This window comes from Macaca mulatta, chromosome 11 (genome assembly GCF_049350105.2).
Source record: "Macaca mulatta isolate MMU2019108-1 chromosome 11, T2T-MMU8v2.0, whole genome shotgun sequence".
Taxonomy (NCBI): domain Eukaryota; kingdom Metazoa; phylum Chordata; class Mammalia; order Primates; family Cercopithecidae; genus Macaca; species Macaca mulatta.
Genome location: NC_133416.1, coordinates 117,767,419 through 117,789,749, shown reverse-complemented (window position 1 = coordinate 117,789,749; position 22,331 = coordinate 117,767,419).

Here is a 22,331-nt window from a genome sequence, read left to right as displayed (position 1 = left end):
AGGCTGGTCTCAAACTCCTGACCTCAGGTAATCCACCCACTTTGGCCTCCCAAAGTGCTGGGATTACAGGCGTGAGCCACCATGCCCAGTGTTTGTTTGTTTGTTTGTGTGTGTGTTTGTTTCCTTTTATTTATTTATTTGAAATGGAGTCTTGCTCTGTCACCCAGGCTGAAGTGCAGTGGCACCATCTCAGCTCACTGCTCACTGTAACCTCCACCTCCCGGGTTCAAGCGATTCTCCTGCCTCAGCCTCCCAAGTAGCTGGGATTACAGGCACATGCCACAACCCCAGATAATTTTTGTATTTTCAGTAGAGATGGGGTTTCACAATGTTGGCCAGGCTGGCCTCAAACTCCTGACCTCAAGTGATCCACCCACCTCGGCCTCCCAAAGTGCTGGAATTACAGGCATGAGCCACTGTGCCTGCTCAGAAATATGTATTCTTCAAGATAAAATCCATCATACTGATGCTTCCAATTAAGACTCTGTCTCCCTCCCCCCTCACCAAAAAAAAAGAGAAAAACAATACCAATAACAATACTAATTCTTAATACAGAATAATGATACCAATACTACCACCCAACCACAGGATTAGTTAAAATATGTTAAGAATGTTTTTAGCTGCACACTTTCTTTTTGGGACAGTCTCATTCTGTCACCCAGGCTGGAGTGTAGTGGCGTGATCTCGGCTCACTGTGACCTCCACCTCCCGGGTTCAAGAGATTCTCCTGCCTCAGCATCCTGAGTAGCTGGAACTGCAGACACCTGCCACCACATCCAGCTAATTTTTGTATTTTTCATAGAGGTGGGGTTTCACCATGTTGGCCAGGCTGGTCTCAAACTCCTGACCTCAGGTGATCCGCCCACCTCAGCCTCCCAAAGTGCTGGGATTACAGGTGTGAGCCACCGTGCCCAGCCTGCACACTTTCATTTAATCCCTCTGTTTTTAGGATGTTGCCTCGCCTCCCCAGATGGTATTTATATTCAATTAATTATTGGTTTTCAGTCCCACCACTCAGCACAGGGGCCTTCGACCAATTCCCGAGCCTTTCTGGGGTTTATCAGCTCTAACTACCTTGCTATTCATTAGCAACTCCTGCAAGAACTAGGGTTTCTCCTCCCAGGTAAACCACCCATCTACATTCTATCTTCTAAAAAGGATTTGAGATCCCTCATGAGCAGTCTTCTCCCATTCTTTGTGGGTTTATACCTCTTTGATTCCTTTCCTAGTATTTTAGGAGTGTTTCAGGAGAGAGCAGAGATAACTGCATGGGCTCAATCTGCCGTGTTTCTATATGTTTTATGTAAACATTTTCCTATCAGGCACGGAGAGGTAATATAGTGAAATGATTAGAAGCACACATTCTATAATGGGGGAGGATAGGCCTATGTGGGGCAGGGGATATATCTCTGTACTTTCTGCTCAATTTTGCTGTGAACCTAAAACTGCTCTTAAAAATAAGGTCTAGGCCAGGCGCGGTGGCTCACACCTGTAATCCTAGGACTTGGAGAGGCCAAGACGGGCGGATCACTTGAGGTCAGTTCAAAACCAGCCCGACCAACATGGTGAAACCCCATCTCTACCAAAGATGCAAAAAAATTAGCTGGGCATGGTGGCGTGCGCCTGTAATCCCAGCTACTTGGGGGGCTAAGGCAGGAGAATTGCTTGAACCTGGGAGGCGGAGGTTGTAGTGAGCCAAGATTGCGCCACTGCACTCCAGCTTGGGCCACAAAGTGTGATTCTGTCTCAAAAAAGAAAAAAAAAAGGTCTACTGGGCCGGGCGTAGTGGCTCACGCCTGTAATCCCAGCATTTTGGGATGCTGAGGTGAGCAGATCACTTGAGGTCAGGAGTTCCAGGCCAGCCGGGCCAACATGGTAAAACCCCGTCCCTACTGAAAAATTTTCTAAAAATACAAAAATTACTGGGGCCTGGTGGTGGGCGCCTGTAGTCACAGCTACTTGGGAGGCTGAGGCACGAGAATCCCTTGAACCTGGGAGGTGGAGGTTGCAGTGAGCCGAGATTGCCTCTGCACTCCAGCCTGGGCAACAGAGTGAGACTCTGTCGGAAGGAAGGAAGGAAGGAAGGAAGGAAGGAAGGAAGGAAGGAAGGAAGGAAGGAAGGAAGGAAGGAAGGAAGGAAGGAAGGAAGGAAGGGAGGGAGGGAGGGAGGGAGGGAGGGAGGGAGGGAGGGAGGGAGGGAGGGAGGGAGGGAGGGAAAGAGAAGAGAAAACGAGCACACTTTCTGAAGCCAGGAAAGAAGGAAGGAAGGAAGGAAGGAAGGAAGGAAGGAAGGAAGGAAGGAAGGAAGGAAGGAAGGAAGGAAGGAAGGAAGGAAGGAAGGAAGGAAGGAAGGAAGGAAGGGAGGGAGGGAGGGAGGGAGGGAGGGAGGGGGGGAGGGAGGGAGGGAGGGAAAAGAGAAAACAAGCACACTTTCTGAAGCCACAGTGTTCAAATCCCTAGTTCTGCCACTTGCTAGCAGTATAACTTTGGGCATGGTTTCTGTGTTCAGATTCTTCATCTATAAAACAGAAAAATAGTGGTACCTAGGTACCAGTTTTGTGCATACAACATGGTGTATGCAGTATGCAGCCTGGCTAACTAAGCCCTCAAAAAGCTTTAAAATGCAACCTGGACAATATGGCAAGACTCTTTCTCCACAAAAAACAAAAACAAATTGGCCAGATGTAGTGCCACACACCAGTCCTAGCTACTCAGGAGGCTGAAATGGGAGGATCACTTGAGCCCTAGAGTTGGAAGCTGCAGTGAGCTATGATCATGCTACTGCACTTCAGTCTGGGTGACACAGCAAAACCCTGTCTCCATTTGAAAGAAAATAAAAGCTGTCCGGGCTTGGTGGCTCACGCCTGTAATACCAGCACTTTGGGAGGCTGAGGCGGGCGGATCATGAGGTCAGGAGATCGAGACCATCCTGGCTCTACTAAAAATACAATAAATTAGCTGGGTGTGGTGGTGCACACGTAGTCCCAGCTACTCAGGAGGCTGAGGCAGGAGAATTGCTTGAACCCAGGAGGTGGAGGTTGCAGCGAGCCGAGATCACGCCACTGCGCTCCAGCCTGGGTGACAGAGCAAGACTCCGTCTTAAAAAATAAAAAATAAATAAATAAGCAAAAGCTTAGACATGTTATTTGAGAAAGGGTGCAGGGTGCAGGTTTCCTTAATTGGAAAAGACAAAATGATGTTGATTAAATCTCCAGAAAGCAAAAGGAGAAAATATATATTAATCTTGCCTTGAAATCGACTGTATTGCCCTCAGGATTTAGCAATTTTAAATAATGCCATTTCACCTATTCCCTGCAGATGGCAGCCTTTGTCACCAAAACTTGGTTCCTCTCACAGGGTTGACCCCGAGCAGAGGAGAAAATGCTACTCTTTCATTGGCTCTAGTTCACTCAACAAATATTTACTGAGCACCTACTATGTGCCAGGACCCAGAAAGAGCAGTGGTCAGGCAGGCACCAGCATTGCCCTCTCAGAACTTCCAACAGTTCTAGAACTTCATTCCAAGGAGCTGAGGGGCCCTCCCAAGGAGAGCTTCCATGAGAATGGGCCTTCAATTACAGAAGCCTTAGCAGGAGTCAGAAACAGAATGCCTTCTCGAGCAAAAACTATGTTGCAAAGGACATTACTCACCACCAATTGCTTTCCAGGCTTACCTGCACTTAAAAAGAGCCTTTCATAAGTTCCACCCTCAGAGGAAAGAGCTGGGATATTTTATTTTATTTTATTATTTATTTATTTATTTTGAGACAGAGTCTTACTCTGTTGCCCTGGCTGCAGTGCAGTGGCCCAGGATAGGCTCACTGCAACCTCTGCCTCTCAAGTTTAAATGATTCTCGTGCCTTAACCTCCCGAGTAGCTGGGACTACAGGTGCTTACCACCATGCCTGGCTAATTTTTGTATTTTTAGTAGAGACAGGGTTTTGCCATATTGGCAGGCTGGTCTCGAACTCCTGAGCTCAGGTGATCTGCCTGCCTCAGCCTCCCAAGGTGCTGGGACTACAGGTGTGAGCCACCGTGCCCAGCCAAGAGTTGGAATATTTTAAATTAAATAATTCAAACTTAAAGCTGCTGGAACTTTCTTCTGAGCCTTGGGAGGAATGTGGCCATGTAGTATGCAGTTGCAATTTCTGCTTTGTCCTGTAAATGATTAGAAATGACCCAGTAGGCCGGGCGCGGTGGCTCATGCCTGTAATCCCAGCGCTTTGGGAGGCCAAGATGGGTGAATCACCTGAGATCAGGAGCTGGGGACAAGCCTGGCCAATATGGTGAAACCCCGTTTCTACTAAAAATATAAAAATTGGGCATGGTAGTGGGCACCTGTAATCCCAGCTACTTGGGAGGCTGAGGCAGACTTGTTTGAACTCAGGAGGTGGAGGTTACAGTGAGCCGAGATTGCACCACTGCACTCCAGCCTGAGCAATAAACGGTGGCTCACGCCTGTAATCTCAGCATTTTGGGAGGCTAAGGCAGACAGATCACAAGGTCAGGAGTTTGAGACCAACCTGACCAACATGGTGAAACCCCATCTCTACAAAAAAAAAAAAAAAATAGCCGGGCGTGGTGGCACAAACCTGTAATCCCAGCTACTCAGGAGGCTGAGGCAGGAGAATCACTTGAACCTGGGAGGAGGAGGTTGCAGTTAGCCAAGATCACACTACTGCACTCCAGCCTGGACGACAGAGGGAGACTCCATCTCAAGAAAAAAAAAAGAAAGAAATGACCCACTAGCACCAGAGATAAGACCCTCTCAGGACATTACTCCTCTTCATAGAATGCTAAAGCATCTTCCTTGAAATGTCTCAAGCTGCTTTAATCAAATGACTGTAACATACATATGGGCCTTGTATGGAAAATGTTGCAACTCAGCTGAAACTGTTTCTATCTATATAAGTGAAACCTTAGCTTCTCCTCTTTCCAACACTGACCCCATTCCTTCGGAGTCTGTGTTTCCCAGGTGATCATCCTCAAGCCTTGCACTTGAATAAACTCTGTACTTAATCATATTTTCTAAATCTCGTTATGCAAGTTTGACAGATACTAAGAGGCATTGTCACTAATGCAGAAAGAGGGTGGCGGGGTTATGGGGTGAGTAAACGGGAAGATTTAGAAAATACAGACCAGGGATAACAATGCAAAATGCCCCACCAATTTTTAAACCAAACATCTCCTTTTTAAGAAAAATAATCCAAATTTTGGAAATAAGACCAAGAGAGGGCAGTGTAGTTCTTTCAATGTCATCTAGGACTTTGTTTCACAAGCTCACCCAAAGATTACTTAATTCTCTAGCAGGGATCAGCAAACTGTTCCCGTAAAGGTCCAGGTAGTAAATATTTTAGGCTTTGTGGGCTGTTTCCTATCTGTCGACCACTCAACTCTATCGGTCATCATGGTCCACAGTTTCTGTACAGCAAAAGCAGCCTCAGGAGCTACAGAAATAATTGGGTATGGCTGTGTTCCAATAAAACTATATTTTAGGCTGGTCATGGTGGCTCACACCTGTAATCCCAGCACTTTGGGAGGCCGAGGCAGGAGGATTGCTTGAGGCCAAGAGCTCAAGACCAACATAGTGTGACCCCATCTCTTATTTTTAAAAATAATAAAATTAAAATCTTATTACAAACACAAGCAGCCAGGCCAGATGTGGCCCACCAACTACTTATAGGCCAGGGAATGCTCCTTTGTTTGCATAGGTATTGATTGATTAAAGGCCCAGATTTTTGTCCAGTAGAGTTTTTGGTTGTTTTTTTGCTTGTTTTTGTTTTTGAGACAGAGTCTCACTCTGTTGCCTAGGCTGGAGTGCGGTGGCATAATCTCAGCTAACTGCAACCTCCACCTCCTGGGTTAAAGCAATTCTTCTGCCTCAGCCTCCCGAGTAGCTGAGACTACAGGTGTGCTCCACCAGCTAATTTTTTTTTTTTTTTTTTTTTTCAGTAGAGATGGGATTTTACTGTGTTAGCTAGACTGCTGGTCTCGAGCTCCTGACCTCAAGTAATCTGCCTGCCTCGGCCTCCCAAAATGCTGGGATTACAGGCATGAGCCACTGTTCCTGGCCTTGTGCAGTAGAGTTTTGAATTATTTCTCTCCAGTACAAAAGACAATCCCACAGCTTATAGTTCTTACTACCCTGCGGAAGATTAACCAGTTTTGTATCTAAGTTTCCCACTTCCTCAAGTACCTACTTCCTGAAAACATTCTCTGAACCAACTTCACCATCCGACAGTTTCCTCTTTGACAAGTAGAATACATTTCTGACATGTGTCAATTCTATATTTGTTTGTTTTGTTTTTTGTTTTGTGTGAGGTGGGGTCTCACTCTGTCACCCAGGCTGGAGTACAATGGTGCAATCTTGGCTCGCTGCAACCTCCACCTCCGGGCTCATGCCATCTGCCCACCTCAGCCTCTCAAGTAGCTGGGACTATAGGCGCACACCACCATGCCCTGCTAATTTTTGTATTTTTTGTAGAGACAGGGTTTCAACTTATTGCCCAGGCTGGTCTCGAACTCTGGGGCTCAAATGCCTGCCTCAGCCTCCCAAAGTGCTGGGATTACAGGTATGAGCCACCATGCCCAGCCTTCCATTCTATATTTGAATGAGTCATGTTTTATTTTTATTTTTATTTTTATTTTTTGAGACGGAGTTTCACTCTTGTCGCCCAGGCTGGAGTGTAATGGCGCCATCTCAGCTCACTGCAACCTCCACCTCCTGGGTTCAAGCAATTCTCGTGCTTCAGTCCCCCAAGCAGCTGGGAGTACAGGCACATGCCACCATGCCCAGCTAATTTTTGTATTTTTAGTAGAGACAGGGTTTCACCATGTTGGCTAAGCTTGTCTCAAACTCCTGACCTTAGGTGATCTGCCCGCCTCTTTCTCCCAAAGTGCTGGGATTACAGGTGTGAGTCACTGCATCCGGCCCTCTCCCCACCTTCTTAATTTCATTTTCTACCTCCCCATCATTCGCTACACACTTTGGCCACACAGACCCTTTTCCTACTCCTCTAGCAACTCAAACTTTAAAGAAAAACTTTGGCTGGGCACAGTGGCTCACACCTGTAATCCTAGCACTTTGGGAGACTGAGGCGAGTGGATTGCCTGAGCTCAGGAGTTCGAGACCAGCCTGGGCAACATGGAGAAACCCTGTCTCTATTAAAATACAAAAAAAAAAAAAAAAAATTAGCTGGGCGTAGGGGCGTGCACCTGTAGTCCCAGCTGCTTGGGAGCCTGAGGCAGGAGAATCGCTTGAACAGGGGAGGTGGAGGTTGCAGTGATCTGAGATTGTGCCACTGCACTCCAGCCTGGTGACAGAGAGAGACTCCATCTACAAAACAAAACAAAACAAATCAAAACAAAAAAACAAGATTTAATTGTGGTAAAATATATATAACATAAAATTTCAGAAACCATCTTTAGGTGTACAGTTCGGTGGTAATAAGTACAATTCACACTGTTGTGCAGCCATCAACACAGTCCATCTCCAGAATTCTTTTTCATCTTGCCAAACTGAAACTCTGTACCCATCAAACAATAATTCCCCGTTCCTCCGCCCCCCAACCCCTAGCAACCACCATTCTGCTTTCTGTCTCTATGAATTTGACTACCCTAGGTGTCTCCTATAAGTGGAATCACAAAGTATTTGTCTGCTTGTGACTGGCTTATTTCACTTAGCATAATGTCCTTTAAGAATTACATCCATGTTGTAGCCTGTGTTAAAATTTAAATTTTTTTCTTTTTTTTTTTTTTGCTCTGTTGCCCTGGCTGGTGTGCAGTGGCGTGATCTCAGCTCACTGCAACCTCTTTCTCCCAAGTTCAAGCAATTCTCCTGCCTCAGCCTCCCAAATAGCTGGGATTATAGGCATGTACCACCATGCCCAGCTAATTTTAGTATTTTTTGTAGAAGTGGGGTTTCACTATGTTGGCCAGGCTGGTCTTGAACTCCTGACTTCAGGTGACTCACCTCGGCCTCTCAAAGTACTAGAATTATAGATGTGAGCCCCTATGCCCAGTTCCCCCTTTTTTTCTCTTTTCTTTTTGGAGACAAGGTGTCACTCTGTCACCCATTTTGGAGGGCAGTGGCACACTCATAGCTCACTGTAATCTTGAACTCCTGGATTCAAGTGATCCTCCCACCTCAGCTTCCCGAGTAGCTAAAACTATAGGTTCACACCACCATGCCAAGTTAAAAAACTTCTTCTTTTGAGAGATAGGGTCTTGCTATGTTGTCCAGGCTAGTCTCAAACTCCTAGGCTCCAATGATCCTCCTGCCTCACCCTCCCAAAGTGCTGGGATTACAAGCATGAGCAATAGCACCCAACCAGAACTTCCTTCCTTTTTAAGACTAAATAACCGGGTGCAGTGGCTCATGCCTGTAATCCCAGTACTTTGGGAGGCTGAGGCAGGCGGATCAAGACGTCAAGAGATCAAGACCATCCTGGCCAACATGGTGAAACCACCTCTACTAAAAATACAAAAATTAGTTGGGTGTGTTGGTATGCGCCTGTAGTCCCAGCTACTCAGGAGGCTGAGGCAGGAGAATGGCATGAACCCAGGAGGCAGAGCTTGCAGTGAGCCAAGATCGCACCACTGCGCTCCAGCCTGGGTGACAGAGTGAGACTCCATCTCAAAAAAAAAAAAAAAAAAAAAAAAAAAACACTGTATGGATGGACCATATTTTCCTCATCCATTCATCTGTCAAAGGACACTCAGATTGCTTCCATGCCTTGGCTATTGTGAATAATGCTGCTACAAACATGGATGAACAAATATCTGTTTGAATCCCCTTGTGTGTGTGTGTGTGTGTGTGTGTATGAGACAATGTTGCTCTGTTGCCCAGACAGGAGTGCAATGCTACGTCCCATCTTACTGCAGTCTCCGCCTCCAAGGTTCAAGCCATCCTCCAGCCTCAGCCTCCCAAAGTGCTGAGATTACAGGCGTATGCCACCACATCAGCCAATTTTTGTATTTTTAGTAGAGATGGGGTTTTGCCATGGTGGCCAGGCTGGTCTCAAACTCCTGACCTCAAGTGATCTGCCCACCTTGGCCTCCCAAAGTGCTGGGATTAAAGGCATGAACCACTGTGCCCAGCCAAATCCTCACTTTCAGTTCCTTTGGGTATATACTCAGAAGTGGAATTGCTAAATTATATGGTAATTCAATTTTTAATTTTTGAGGAGCCACCATACTCTCTTCCATAATGACTACCATTTTACATTTCCACCAACAGAGCACAAGGGTTCCAATGTTTCCACATCCTCACCAACACTTCTTATTTGCTGTTTTGTTTTGTTTTGTTTGAGACCGAGTTTCGCTCTTGTTGCCCAGGCTGGAGTGCAATGGCGCCATCTCAGCTCACCACAACCTCCGCTCCCAGGTTCAATCGATTCTCCTGCCTCAGCCTCCCGAGCAGCTGGGATTACAAGCATGTGCCACCAGGCCTGGCTAATTTTGTATTTTTAGTAGAGATGGGGTTTCTCCATGTTGGTCAGGCAACTTGAACTCCCGACCTCAGGGGATCCGCCCACCTCGGCCTCCCAAAGTGCTGGGATTACAGGCGTGAGCCCAACCTATTTTCTGTTTTGTAATGGGTATGAGGGAGTATCTCATTGTGATTTTGATTTGCATTTTCCTTTTTTTTTTTTTTTTTTTTTTTGAGACGGAGTCTCGCTCTGTCCCCCAGGCTAGAGTGCAGTGGCCGGATCTCAGCTCACTGCAAGCTCTGCCTCCCGGGTTTACGCCATTCTCCTGCCTCAGCCTCCCGAGTAGCTGGGACTACAGGAACCCGCCACCTCGCCCAGCTAGATTTTTGTATTTTTTAGTAGAGATGGGGTTTCACTGTGTTAACCAGGATGGTCTTGATCTCCTGACCTCGTGATCCGCCCCTCTCGGCCTCCCAAAGTGCTGGGATTACAGGCTTGAGCCACCGCACCCGGCCTTGATTTGCATTTTCTTAATGACTAGTGATGTTGATCATCTTTTCATGTGCTCATTGGCCATTTATATATCTTCCTTAAAGAAATGTCTATTTAAGTTATTTGGCTGTTTTTTTTTTTTCTTTTTCAAACAGAGTCTCGCTCTGTCTCTCAGGCTGGAGTGCAGTGGTGCGATCTTGGCTCACTGCAACCTCCATCTCCTGGGTTCAAGCAATTCTCCTGCCTCAGCCTCCTGAATAGCTGGGATTATAGGTGCGCGTCACCACGCCTGGCTAATTTTTGTATGTTTTTTAGTAGAGACGGGGTTTCACAGTGTTGGTCAGGCTGGTCTCAAACTCCTGACCTCGCGATCCTCCCACCTCCGCCTCCCAAAGTGCTGGGATTACAGGCGTGAGCCACCGCGCCCAGCCTTGCCTGTTTTTTAGTTGGTTTTTTTGTTGTTGAGATGTAAGAGTTCCTTATATATTCTGTTTTTTGTGGGGTTGTTTGTTTTGAGACAGAGTCTCTCACTGTCGCCCAGGCTGGGCTGGAGTGCAATGGCATGATCTCGATTCACTGCAACCTCTGCCTCCTGGGTTCAAGCGATTCTCCTGCCTAAGCCTCCAGAGTAGCTGGGATTACAGGTGCCCACCACCACACCTGGCTAATTTTTTATATTTTTAGTAGAGATGGGGTTTCACTATGTTGGTCAGGCTGGTCTCCAACTCCTAACCTCAGGTGATCCGCCCACCTCAGTCTCCCAAAGTGCTGGGATTACAGGCGTGAGCCACTGCACCCGGCCTGTATTCTGTTTTTTTGTTTGTTTGTTTTTGTTTTTGTTTTTGTTTTGTAGAGACAAAGTTTCCCTCTGTCTCCCAGGCTGGAATGCTGAGGCATGATCACGGCTCAATGCAGCCTCATCCTCCTGGGCTCAAACAATCCTTTCACCTCAGCCTCCCAAGTAGCTGGGACTACAGGTGTGTGCCACGACTCTTGGATCTTTTTTTAAATTTTTAGTAGAGATGAGGTCTCGCTAAGTCGCCCAGGCTAGTCTTGAACTCCTGAGCTCAAGTGATCCTCCCTGCTCAGCCTCCCAAAGTGCTAAGGTTACAGGTGTGAGCCATATTATCTGGATATTAATCCTTTATCAAATATACGACTTGCAACAATTTTCCCTCATTCTGTTGGTTGCCTTTTCACTCTGTTGATTGTGTCTCATGCACGGAAGCTTTAAATTTTGATACAATCCAACTGATATATTTGTTCTTTTGTTGCCTGTGCTTTCAGTGTCATATCCAAAAAATCATGGCCAAATCCAATGTCATGAAGCTTTCTCCCTCTGTTTTTTTTCTAAGAATTGTATAGTTTTGGCTCTGACACACAGATCTTTGATCAATTTTGAGGAACTTTTATTACCTTTTTTTTTTTTTTTTTTTTTTGAAACAAGGTCTCACTGTGTCACCCAGGCTGGAGCCTTGATCTCCCAGGCTCAAGTGATCCTCTCACCTCAGCCTCTTGAGTAGCTAGGACTACAGGCATGTGCCACCATGCCCGGCTAATTTTTGTATTTTAGTAGAGATGAGATTTTACCGTGTTGGCCTGGCTGGTCTCAAACTCCTGGGTTCAAGCAATCCGCCCACCTCGGCCTCCCAAAGTGCAGGGATTACAGGTGTGAACCACCGCACCCAGATAAACTGTTATCTTTTAATGTGGTCAAGTTGATCTAAATTTTCCTTAACAGCTTGTGTACTTTTATATATTATTGAAGCTGCCATTTCTTATCCCAATATTCCATATTCTAAGACTTTTCAATATTTCTTTTTACTCTTGGAATTTACTCTTGTATATAATGTGAGTTTGGGATCCAATTTAACTTTTTTTTTTTTTTAAGACAGAGTCTCACTTTTTTGCCCAGGCTGGAGTGCAGTGGTACGATCTTGGCTCACTGCAACCTCTGCCTCCTGGGCTTAAGCGATTCTCCTGCCTCAGCCTCCTAAGTAGCTGGGACTACAGGCATGAGCCACCACACCAGTTAATTTTTGTATTTTTAGTAGAGATTGGATTTCACTATGTTGATCAGGCTAGTCTCAAACTCCTGGCCTCAAGTGATTTACCCACCTCGGCTTCCCAAAGTGCTGAGATTTTAGGCATGAGCCGCCATGCCCAGCCCACAATTTAATTTTTTAGAGAGATAACCAATGTTCTCACACAATTTAAAAAATAATTTATTTTTTGGCCAGCCATGGTGGCTCACACCTGTAATCCCAGAACTTTGGGAGGCCAAGACAGGTGGATTGCCTGAGCTCAGGATTTCGAGGTCAACCTAGGGAACACGGTGAAACCTCGTCTGAAAAAAAAAAAAAGTTACCCAGGTGTGTAACATGGTGAAACCCCGTCTCTGCTAAAAATACAAAAAATTAGCCGGGTGTGGTGGCAGGTGCCTGTAGTCCCAGCTACTCGGGAGGCTGAGGCAGAAGAATGGCGTGAACCTGGGACGCAGAGCTTGCAGACAGCCGAGATCGCACCACTGCACTCCAGCCTGGATGATAGAGCGAGACTCCGTCTCAAAAAAAAAAAAAAAAAAAAAAAAGGTTAGCTAGGTGTGGTGGCACGCACCTGTAGTTCCTCTACTCAGAAGGCTGAGGTGACAGGATCGCTTGAGCTTGGGAGGTGGAGGCTGCAGTGAGCTGAGATTGCACCACCGCACTCCAGCCTGGGTAACAGAGTAAAACAGTTTCAAAATACATGTATATTATTTTTTTCCAGTAATTTATAATATTACTGCAACTTCCTTTTAAGTTTTTGTATATTTGTGGGTGTCTTCTTCTCTTACTATCTACCTAGCGGGCTGGGTGCGGTGGTTCACGCCTGTAATCCCAGCCACTTTGGGAAGCTGAAGCAGGTGGATCACGTGAGACCAGCCTGACCAACATGGAGAAACCCCGTCTCTACTAAAAATCCAAAATTAGCCGGGCGTGGTGGTGCATGCCTGTAATCCCAGCTACTCGGGAGGCTGAGGCAGGAGAATCGCTTGAACTCAGGAGGCGGAAATTGAGGTGAGCCGAGATGGTGCCATTGCACTCCAGCCTGGGCAACAAGAGTGAAACTCCGGCCGGGCGCGGTGGCTCAAGCCTGTAATCCCAGCACTTTGGGAGGCCGAGACGGGCGGATCACGAGGTCAGGAGATCGAGACCATCCTGGCTAACACGGTGAAACCCCGTCTCTACTAAAAAATACAAAAAACTAGCCGGGCGAGGTGGCAGGCGCCTGTAGTCCCAGCTACTCGGGAGGCTGAGGCAGGAGAATGGCGTAAACCCGGGAGGCGGAGCTTGCAGTGAGCTGAGATCCGGCCACTGCACTCCAGCCTGGGCGACAGAGCGAGACTCCGTCTCAAAAAAAAAAAAAAAAAAAAGAGTGAAACTCCATCTCAAAAATAAAAAATAAATTTGATATGTATATGTGTGTGTGTGTGTGTGTGTATGTATATATATACACACACACCTAGTTAAGCCTTCAAAATTTCACTTCCCTTCCACATCTGTTTGGCTTGTCTACTAAGATCACAGTTCTAGCTCTTTATAAAAGATCCCTGTAATCCCAGCACTTTGGGGAGACTGAGGTGGGAGGATCACTTGAACCCAGGAGTTTGAGGCTGCAGTGAGCTATGATCGTGCCACTGCAGTCCAGCCTGGGTGACAGAGCAAGATCATGTTTTAAAAAAAATCCCTGCCTTCCTCCAGTTTAGTCAGCAGATCTTCCTTTATTTGTCTTTCACTCTTCTGCTGGTTCTGTCTTGGTAGCACAGTAGAAGCATATTTTATTTTTATTTTTATTTATTTATTTATTTAGAGACGGAGTCTCACTTTGTTGCCCAGACCAGGCTGGCTCAATCTCAGCTCACTGCAACCTCCACCTCCCGGGTTCAAGGGATTCTCCTGCCTCACCCTCCTGAGTAGCTGGGATTACAGGCATGCACCACTACCATGCCCAGCTAATGTTTGTACTTTTAGTGGAGATGGGGTTTCACCATGTTGGCCAGGCTGGTCTCAAACACCGAATCTCAGATGATCCACCCACCTTGGCCTCCCAAAGTGCTGGGATTACAGGCGTGAGCCACTGCGCCCAGCCCAGAAGCATATTTTAAAACACAACCCAGGCCAGGTGCGGTGGCTCACGCCTGTAATCCCAGCACTTTGGGCAGCAGAAGCATGGTGAAACCCTGTCTCTACTAAAAATTAAAAAAGAAAAATTAAAAAAAAAATTGGCTGGGTGTGGTGGCACACACCTGTAATCCCAGCTACTGGGGAGGTTGAGGCATGAGAATCACTTGAGTCCAGGAGGTGGAGGTTGCAGTGAGCCAAGATTGTACCACTGCACTTCAGCCTGGGTGACAGAGTGAGACTCCATCTCAAAAAAATAATAATAATAAAATAAAAAATTAAAAAAAAAGCAAAACCAGGCCGGCCACGGTGGCTCACACCTGTAATCCCAGCACTTTGGGAGGCTGAGGCGGGCAGATCACTTGAGCTCAGGAGTTCAAGACCAGCCTGGCCAACACGGTAAAACCCTGTCTCTACAAAAAATTAAAAAAAAAAAAATCCAGGTGTTGGTGGCTCATGCCTGTAGTCCCAGCTACTCGCCAAGTTGAGGCGGGAGGATTGCTTGAACCTGGGAGGTGGAAGTTGCAATGAGCCAAGATCACGCTGTGCACTCCATGCACTCCAGCCTGGGTGACAAGAGTGAAACCCTGGTGCAAAAAAAAAACCCACAAAAAAACAAAACCAAACAACCCAGGTCCAGGTCCTCCTTGATTTCTCAAGCAAACCTGTTTCTCACAGACAAAAGTTTCAAGGCATAAGCCTGACTGTTTTCTTATCTTATGGGTCTTCATCCAGTTTATCTACCTCCACCTGCAAAGAAGCATATCTCCTATACAATAAGGGCCCTGTTCTTTTCATTTGTTTTCACTAATAAAATATACCTCCATTCTATGGGTAAAGCCAGAGTCTGAGCTCTCCAAATGTTAAACCGTGATCAAAGTTCATGCAATTCACAAAGCAGAGTCAACTTGCCCAACCACAGTGTTGCTGAAAGAGGTATTACAAGCCAGGCGCGGTGGCTCACGCCTGTAATCCCAGCATTTTGGGAGGCCAAGGCGGGTGGATCACCTGAGGTCGGGAGTTCAAGACCAGCCTGACCAACATGGAGAAACCCCTTCTCTACTAAAAATACAAAATTAGCTGGGCATGGTGGCACATGCCTATAATCCCAGCTACTAGGGAGGCTGAGGCAGGAGAATTGCTTGAACCTGGGAGGCGGAGGTTGCGGTGAGCTGAGATCGTGCCATTGCACTCCAGCCTGGGCAACAAGAGTGAAACTCCATCTCAAAAAAAAAAAAAAAGAAAGAAAGAAAGAGGTATTACAGAAAGCAAAAATCTACCCACCGGAGTCTACAGGTTGGTAAACTAAAGTTCTGCCCTTTTTAAGGTAAGCCTTCTCTGGGACAGAAAGACTTTTTCTGCAATAATCGAATCCCTGTCCCACCTGCCTGCTGAGGTCAAGGCTTTACTCACACGAGTTAGGTCAAGGCCTGCCCCAGAGGCCCTTGTACTCAGGCTCTAGCCAGTTAAAATCCTGTGAAACCACTGTAGCTGTCACAGACTGCCTGGGTCAAGAACACACTTGACCCATAATTACCTTTAAGCCTGGAGCCCTGACAACACCAGAAATTTGATCTCCACAGGACTGCCTCTCAAAGTTTTCTAAAGAAAAAAATGTAAATTAACATGTTGGGGTTTCATGGGGCTGATAATTAATTGCACCCTTCTTAGCCTTTCCAAATTCCAAACCCACTGAGAAAAAGGTATATGAATCAGGAAACTAGAGCTCTAGAGTTTTTTTTCTGGATAAGGCTGATTGGAGAAATGCATGCAATTTCCCTCTGGATTAAACTAATTTACCCAGCCACAGGCTGGGTTACTGCAAATGTCTTCCACAGGGACAGGCTCCTCATGGTGAAGGAGGAAAACAGCAGTGTCTAAAGGTCAGGCATAGCAAAAAGAAAAAAAGAGAAAGGGACCAGGCAACAAACTCAGCATCTTCTCCCAAACCCACCATTAGGCAAATCACTCCTCATCTCATGGAGGTACCAGAGAAAGGGATGAGAAGTTTTCCTTCAGTAGCTTCTCTGTTGAAAAGTGGAAGTCCCCTCTCCGCTTATATAAATAAGTGGAGGATAAGTTCCCTTCGAACAGTTGCTTTTGGTTTCAGGATTTGTTTTTGATTCGGTAACTGTAGTCATGGTACTTAGATCACATGATGTGTTTGTTAGAATTCACTGCATTACAAGGCAAAATCAAAGTGGCTAAAGCAACATAGGGAACTCATATTAGTTCAGAGACTGATCCTCCCTCAGGCAAAGCTGGATTCAGGGTTTGATTGACATTTACCAGGTCTCTGTTTCTTACCATCTCTAGGCTCTTCTTCTCTCTGTATTGACTTCATTCTCAGGCTGGTTCTTTCCAAGTAGCAGCAAAAATGGCCACCAGGCCAGGCACGGTGGCTCACACCTGTAATCCCAGAACCTTGGGAGGCTGAGTTGGGCAGATCACTTGAGTTCAGGAGTTCAAGACCAGCCTGGCCAACATGGTAAAACCCCATCTTTACTAAAAATACAAAAATCAGCCAGGCATGGTGGCAGCTGCCTGTAATCCCAGCTACTTGGGAGACTGAGGCAGGAGAACAGTTTGAACCCTAGAGGCAGAGGTTGCAGTGAGCCAAGATCGCACTAATGCACTCCAGCCTGGGCAACAGAGCAAGACTCCATCTCAACAATAACAACAACAACAAAAGAAAAGAAAAAAATGGCCATCAGCAGCTCCAAGCTTGCATTCTACCAGTTTAGAAACAAACCTTGATGATAATTTCTCCCTCTTAACACTTTCAGCAAAATCCCATAATGAAGTTTCCTTGGTCTGGCTTGGGTCATGTGCCTTCTCTCTGGACCCACCACTGCTAGCAACAGAATATAATGCTGTGATTGACCAGACCTAGGCCATGTGTCCATCCTTGGAGTCCTGGTACAGTTCCACATAAATTGCATGAACCTAGGGGGTGTTGGATTATTCCTCCAAGGAAAATCAAAATACAATAATCAGAGAAGCAGGAGAATTGATTCTAGGGGGGAAAAAACATGACCATCACACAAGACACAAAGCAAGATAAGTTAAATGGAAAGAACAGCCAATGGTTAGTGACTTCGAAGCCAATGGTTAGTGACTTTCAGTGAAGGCATTAAGTGTCGCAGGGACACTTCTCCAGTTCAGCCCAGCTCTGCCTAGCGAGATGAATATATTACTCAGCCCTTTCTTCAGCTTGTTACATGTGATTTCCCAAGTTCTTGTATTCAATAGCATTCACTTGTTAGGTTATTTATTTAGCACCTATTATATGCCAGGCACTATTTTGGACACCATATAAAGTCTTTTTTTTTTTTTCTTTTTTAGACAAGCCCTCACTGTTGCCCAGCCTGGAGTACAGTGGTATGATCACAGCTCATGGCAACCTCCACCTCCCCTGGCTCAGGTGATTCTCCCACCTCAGCCTCTTGAGTAGGACTACAGGTGTATGCCACCACACCTGGCCAGTTTTTGGGTTTTTTTTTTTTTCTTTGTACAGACAGGGTCTCATTATATTGTCCAGGCTGGTCTTGAACTCCTGGCTTCAAGTGATCCTCCTGTCTTGGTCTCCCAAAATACTGGAATTACAGGTGTGAGCCACTGCACCTGGCCTAAAGTCATGAATAAAATAGACAAAATTTCCTGCTCTCGTGGCATTTATCATTTAGTCAGGGAGGAGACAAACATTTAACAAAATAAGTAAGCACTATGTGTTATGAAGAAAAATGCAGATGGCACTGTTGGGTGATTTAAATAGGTGATCAGGCCAGGCGTGGTGGCTCACGCCTGTAAAATCCAGCACTTTGGGAGGCTGAGGCAGATAGATCACGAGGTCAGGAAATCGAGACCATCCTGGCCAACATGGTGAAACCCCGTCTCTACTAAAACACACACAAAAAATTAGCCAGGCATGGTGACGTGCCTGTAGTCCCAGCTACTCGGGAGGCTGAGGCAGGGGAATCACCTGAACGCGGGAGGTGGAGGTTGCAGTGAACCAAGATCACGCCACTGCACTCTAGCCTGGCCACAGAGCGAGACTCTGTCTCAAAAAAACAAAACAAACAATAACAAAAAAAGAAAACAGGTGATCAGACAAGAGGATGCAGGCCAGGTGTGTGGTGGCTCATGCCTGTAATCCCAGCACTTTGGGAGGCTGAGGTGGGCAGATCACTTGAGGCCAGGAGTTTGAGACCAGCCTGGCCAACATGATAAAACCCTGTCTCTACTAAAAATACAAAAATTAGCCAGGCGTGGTGGCGCACGCCTGTAGTCTCAGCTAGGGGGCTGAGGCAGGAGAATCACTTGAATCCGGGAGGTAGAGGTTGCAGTGAGCTGAGATCGCACTGCTGCACTCCAGCCTGGGCAACATTGTGAGACTCTGTCTCAAAAAAAAAAAAAACACAAAAAGAGAAGAGGATGCGGATGCAGTCAAAACACATGGTACGTGCTTAACCCATGGACTCCATCGCTCTTATTCTTGTTACTATCATTACCACTATTATTATTTGGCATATTAAAGGCATTTGGTGACCCTTTGCTGTCTCCAGCATTAAGTAGCCTCGGTTCATCATATAAGACCCCCTGCATCAGGTCCTAAATTATTATTTTTATTTTTTTGAGACAGTCTCACTCTATCGCCCAGGCTGGAATGCAGTGGTGCGAACTCAGCTCACTGCAACCTCTGCCTCCTGGGTTCAAGCGATTCTCCTGCCTCAGCCTCCCTATTAGCTGGGATTACAGGCACGGGTCACCATGCTTAGCTAATTTTTTCTGTATTTTTTAGCAGAGACAGGGTTTCACCATGTTGGCCAGGATGGTCTCGATTTCTTGACCTCGTGATCTGCCCGCCTCAGCCTCCCAAAGTGCTGGGATTACAGGAATTTTTTGATTTTTTGTTAAGAAGAGGTCTCACTGTGGTGCCCAGGCTGGTCTTGAACTCCTGGACTCGAGCAATCCTCCTGCCTCGGCCTCCCACAAGTGCTGGGATTACAGGCATGAGCCACCATGCCTGACCATATTCACCCTTTTAAAGTGTACAGTTCAGCGGTTATTCATATATTTATAAACTTGTGCAACCATTGCCACTATCTAATTCCGGAATATTTTCATCACTCCAAATAGAAACCCTGTACCCATGAGCAGTCACTCCCCATTTTCCCTCCCCCAAGTCCCTGGCAACCACTAATCTACTTTCTGTCTCTATGGATTTGCCTATTCTGGACATTTCATATAAATGGAATCATACAATATGTGGTATTTCGTGTCTGACTTCTTAAAATACTGATTTTGTTTGTTTTGGAAATGGGGTTTCACTACGTTGTCCAGGGTGGAGTGCAGTAGCAATTCACAAGCTTCATCGTGACACTCTATAGCCTTAGTCTCCCAAGTAGCTAGGACTACAGGCACTTCCACCTTGCCCAGCTCTTAACCCTGCCTTTAGCCCCACCTGTTTTTTTTTTTTTTTTTTTTTTTTTTTTGAGACATGCTCTCACTCTGTCGCCTGGACTGGAATGCAGTGGCATGATCTTGGCTCACCGCAACCTCCACCTCCCAGGCTCAAGTGATTCTCTTGCCTCAGCTTCCCGAGTAGCTGGGATTACAGGTGCACGCCACTACTGCCCAGCTAATTTTTGTATTTTTAGTAAAGATGGGGTTTCACCATGTTGGCCAGGCTGGTCTTGAACCCCGGACCTCAAGTGATCCACCTTGGCCTCCCTAAGTGCTCAGATTACAGGCGTGAGCCACTGCACCTGGCCCAGCCCCGCCATTTATTATTCATTTTTCAAATCCTAAGGTTGTATTGCTCTTCTCCAATCGCATTCTGCATTCATTGCATATCCTTTTCCTCCTCTTGAGCTGGTTATGCCGCATGACAGACAGACTTGTCTGTCCATTCAGGCCTCTCACAACTGTCATGTCTTTGTGAAGTGTCGTAGGTGTTCTCTAACCCCAGAGGGTCTCATTTCCCTTTCCCAGACCCCTCCTTTATTTCAGCTGGTGGTGCTTATTATTATTTTATTTAGTTACTTTGAGCCAAAGTCTGGCTGTGTTGCCCTAGCTGGAGTGCAGTGGCATGATCTCGGCCTATTGGAACCTCTACTTCCCAGGTTCAAGCGATTCTCCTGCCTTAGCCTCCCACCTAGCTGGGATCACAGGCGTGCACCACCATTCCCAGCTAATTTTTGTATTTTTAGTAGACCCCGGGTTTGACCATGTTGGCCAGGCTGGTCTCAAACTTCTGACCTCAAGTGATCCACCCCACCCCCCTTGGCCTCCCGAAGTGCTGGGATTACAGGCATTAACCACCACACCCAGTCTATTATTATTATTTTAATACATTTACTTAATTTTAACCTTCCTGCTGCACTGTGACTGCCACAAAATCACCATTTTTAAAAATCCTTAGCCTACAGCCTTTAGCATAATAAGTGCTCAACAAATATTTGCTCATTTGCATGGCATTGCTGTAACACAGTGGCTCCAAGTCGGGGACAATTTTGTCCCCTAGGGGACATCTGGCAATATCTGGAGACAGTTTTGGTTGTCCCGGGGGCGTGGAGGTGGCATTCTTCTGGCATCTAGTGGGTAGAGGCCAGGGACGCTGCTAAGCCCCCTCCAATGCATGCACAGGACAGCCCTCACAGCAAAGAATCATCCTGCCTAAAATGTCAATAGTGTCAAGCTTGAGAAACCTTGCCATAAGCTAATTAGTGCTCATTGTGAATAGGTTAGTAAAAAGAAACCCAAAGAGGTCAATGTACTAGTCTGGCAGAAAATCTCACTAGGAAATGTCATGCCTTCTTTTTTGTTTGTTTGTTTTTTTGTTTGAGGAGCAGAGGGTGACTTTGGTGCAAAGCTCTTTCCTAATGTCATAGAGGTGCCCTGGGAGCCCAGATGTATTTTCACCACACTTGTTCACCTTTAAGAGTGGCAACTGACCTCTCAGGAATCCTTGAAGTGCCAGGAATGTAACTCTGTTAAGGAAGAAAACTCAGGCCTTTTTAAGTCCAGCAAAATGTCAAATGTGAATTGTGTTCCTGGGAGAGGGAAGGGGAAGGGAGGTGTTTTATACAGTACCCTCTCCTGGCTTCCCCCATGGTGATGAAACTTCAGAGCTGGCTCTGGAATAAATGATTCAAGGGAACCCGAGGCCCTATCTCCTGTTCTTTTAAAACTTGCAAAGGAGTTTTGAGAAGGATTCTGTTCGCCACATGCTTCTGTGGGCAACTCATTTGCAGGAAACTCACTTGCGGGAAATTCATTTGCCGGAACTCAAGGCACTGGTATCACTTAATCATAAAAACAGCGGCCCCATCGGAGCAGAAGTTACTGGCTTTAGAGTCACATCTTAGGTTCCTACTCATCCCATCAAACCGGTTCTTGTGACTGACACGGAAATTAGGTAATATATGCCCTGAAAAGGAAAAGTAGGAGCAGTCTGAAGGAGTTTGGAAATAGGGTTGACATGCTATTTTAAAAAGTTTGTCCTTGGGGTAGAATTACCTGCCAGGCTGACTGGGATCTGGTAGTGGTGTGTATACTTGAAAGAGCTACCTTTAGCACAGCTGGCAGAAATATAAATGCCAAGTAGAGGATTCCGAGAGGCACTACCCCCTCTTCTGGGAACTCTCCAATTCTTGCGCCCTTAAAAAAAAGCAAGGTGTGAATGCATTATTGTCATTACTATGCCATTTATCCAGTAAATGAACATTTTCTGGGTTCTGTATATTTGACAAAATGCCACTAGGTGAAGTCATTTCTTCAGTCCAATTTTGATGAAAGCCCTTAAAGACAGAAACATATAGAGAGTACTTGGCACACTGTGAACTGCAAAAGTGTTTAATGATGACAGTAATTAGGATAACAGAATAATGTGTGTTGAGTTGATAGTTGGCAGCATTTAAAATATATTAAGAAAGCATAAAAAAGGACCATTTAAAAATAAGGTGGGAATCCCCAAAGTAACAATGGTCTTGTCAAAAGTGAACTGGAAAAAGACTGCTGTTTCTGAGAAATACATGTTTCAATCAAACTAAAAATTACTCTAAATTGGATTACTTGCCCCAAAGCTCATTTTCTGTTGTTTGTGAACCCCACTCACTCACTCATTCCTGTATTCAGCAAACATTACTTTCTTTTATCATTTGTGGTTCTTATTCCATTATTCCTTCTTTTTTTTTTTTTTTTTTTGAGATGGAGTCTAGCTCTGTCTCCCAGACTGGAATGCAGT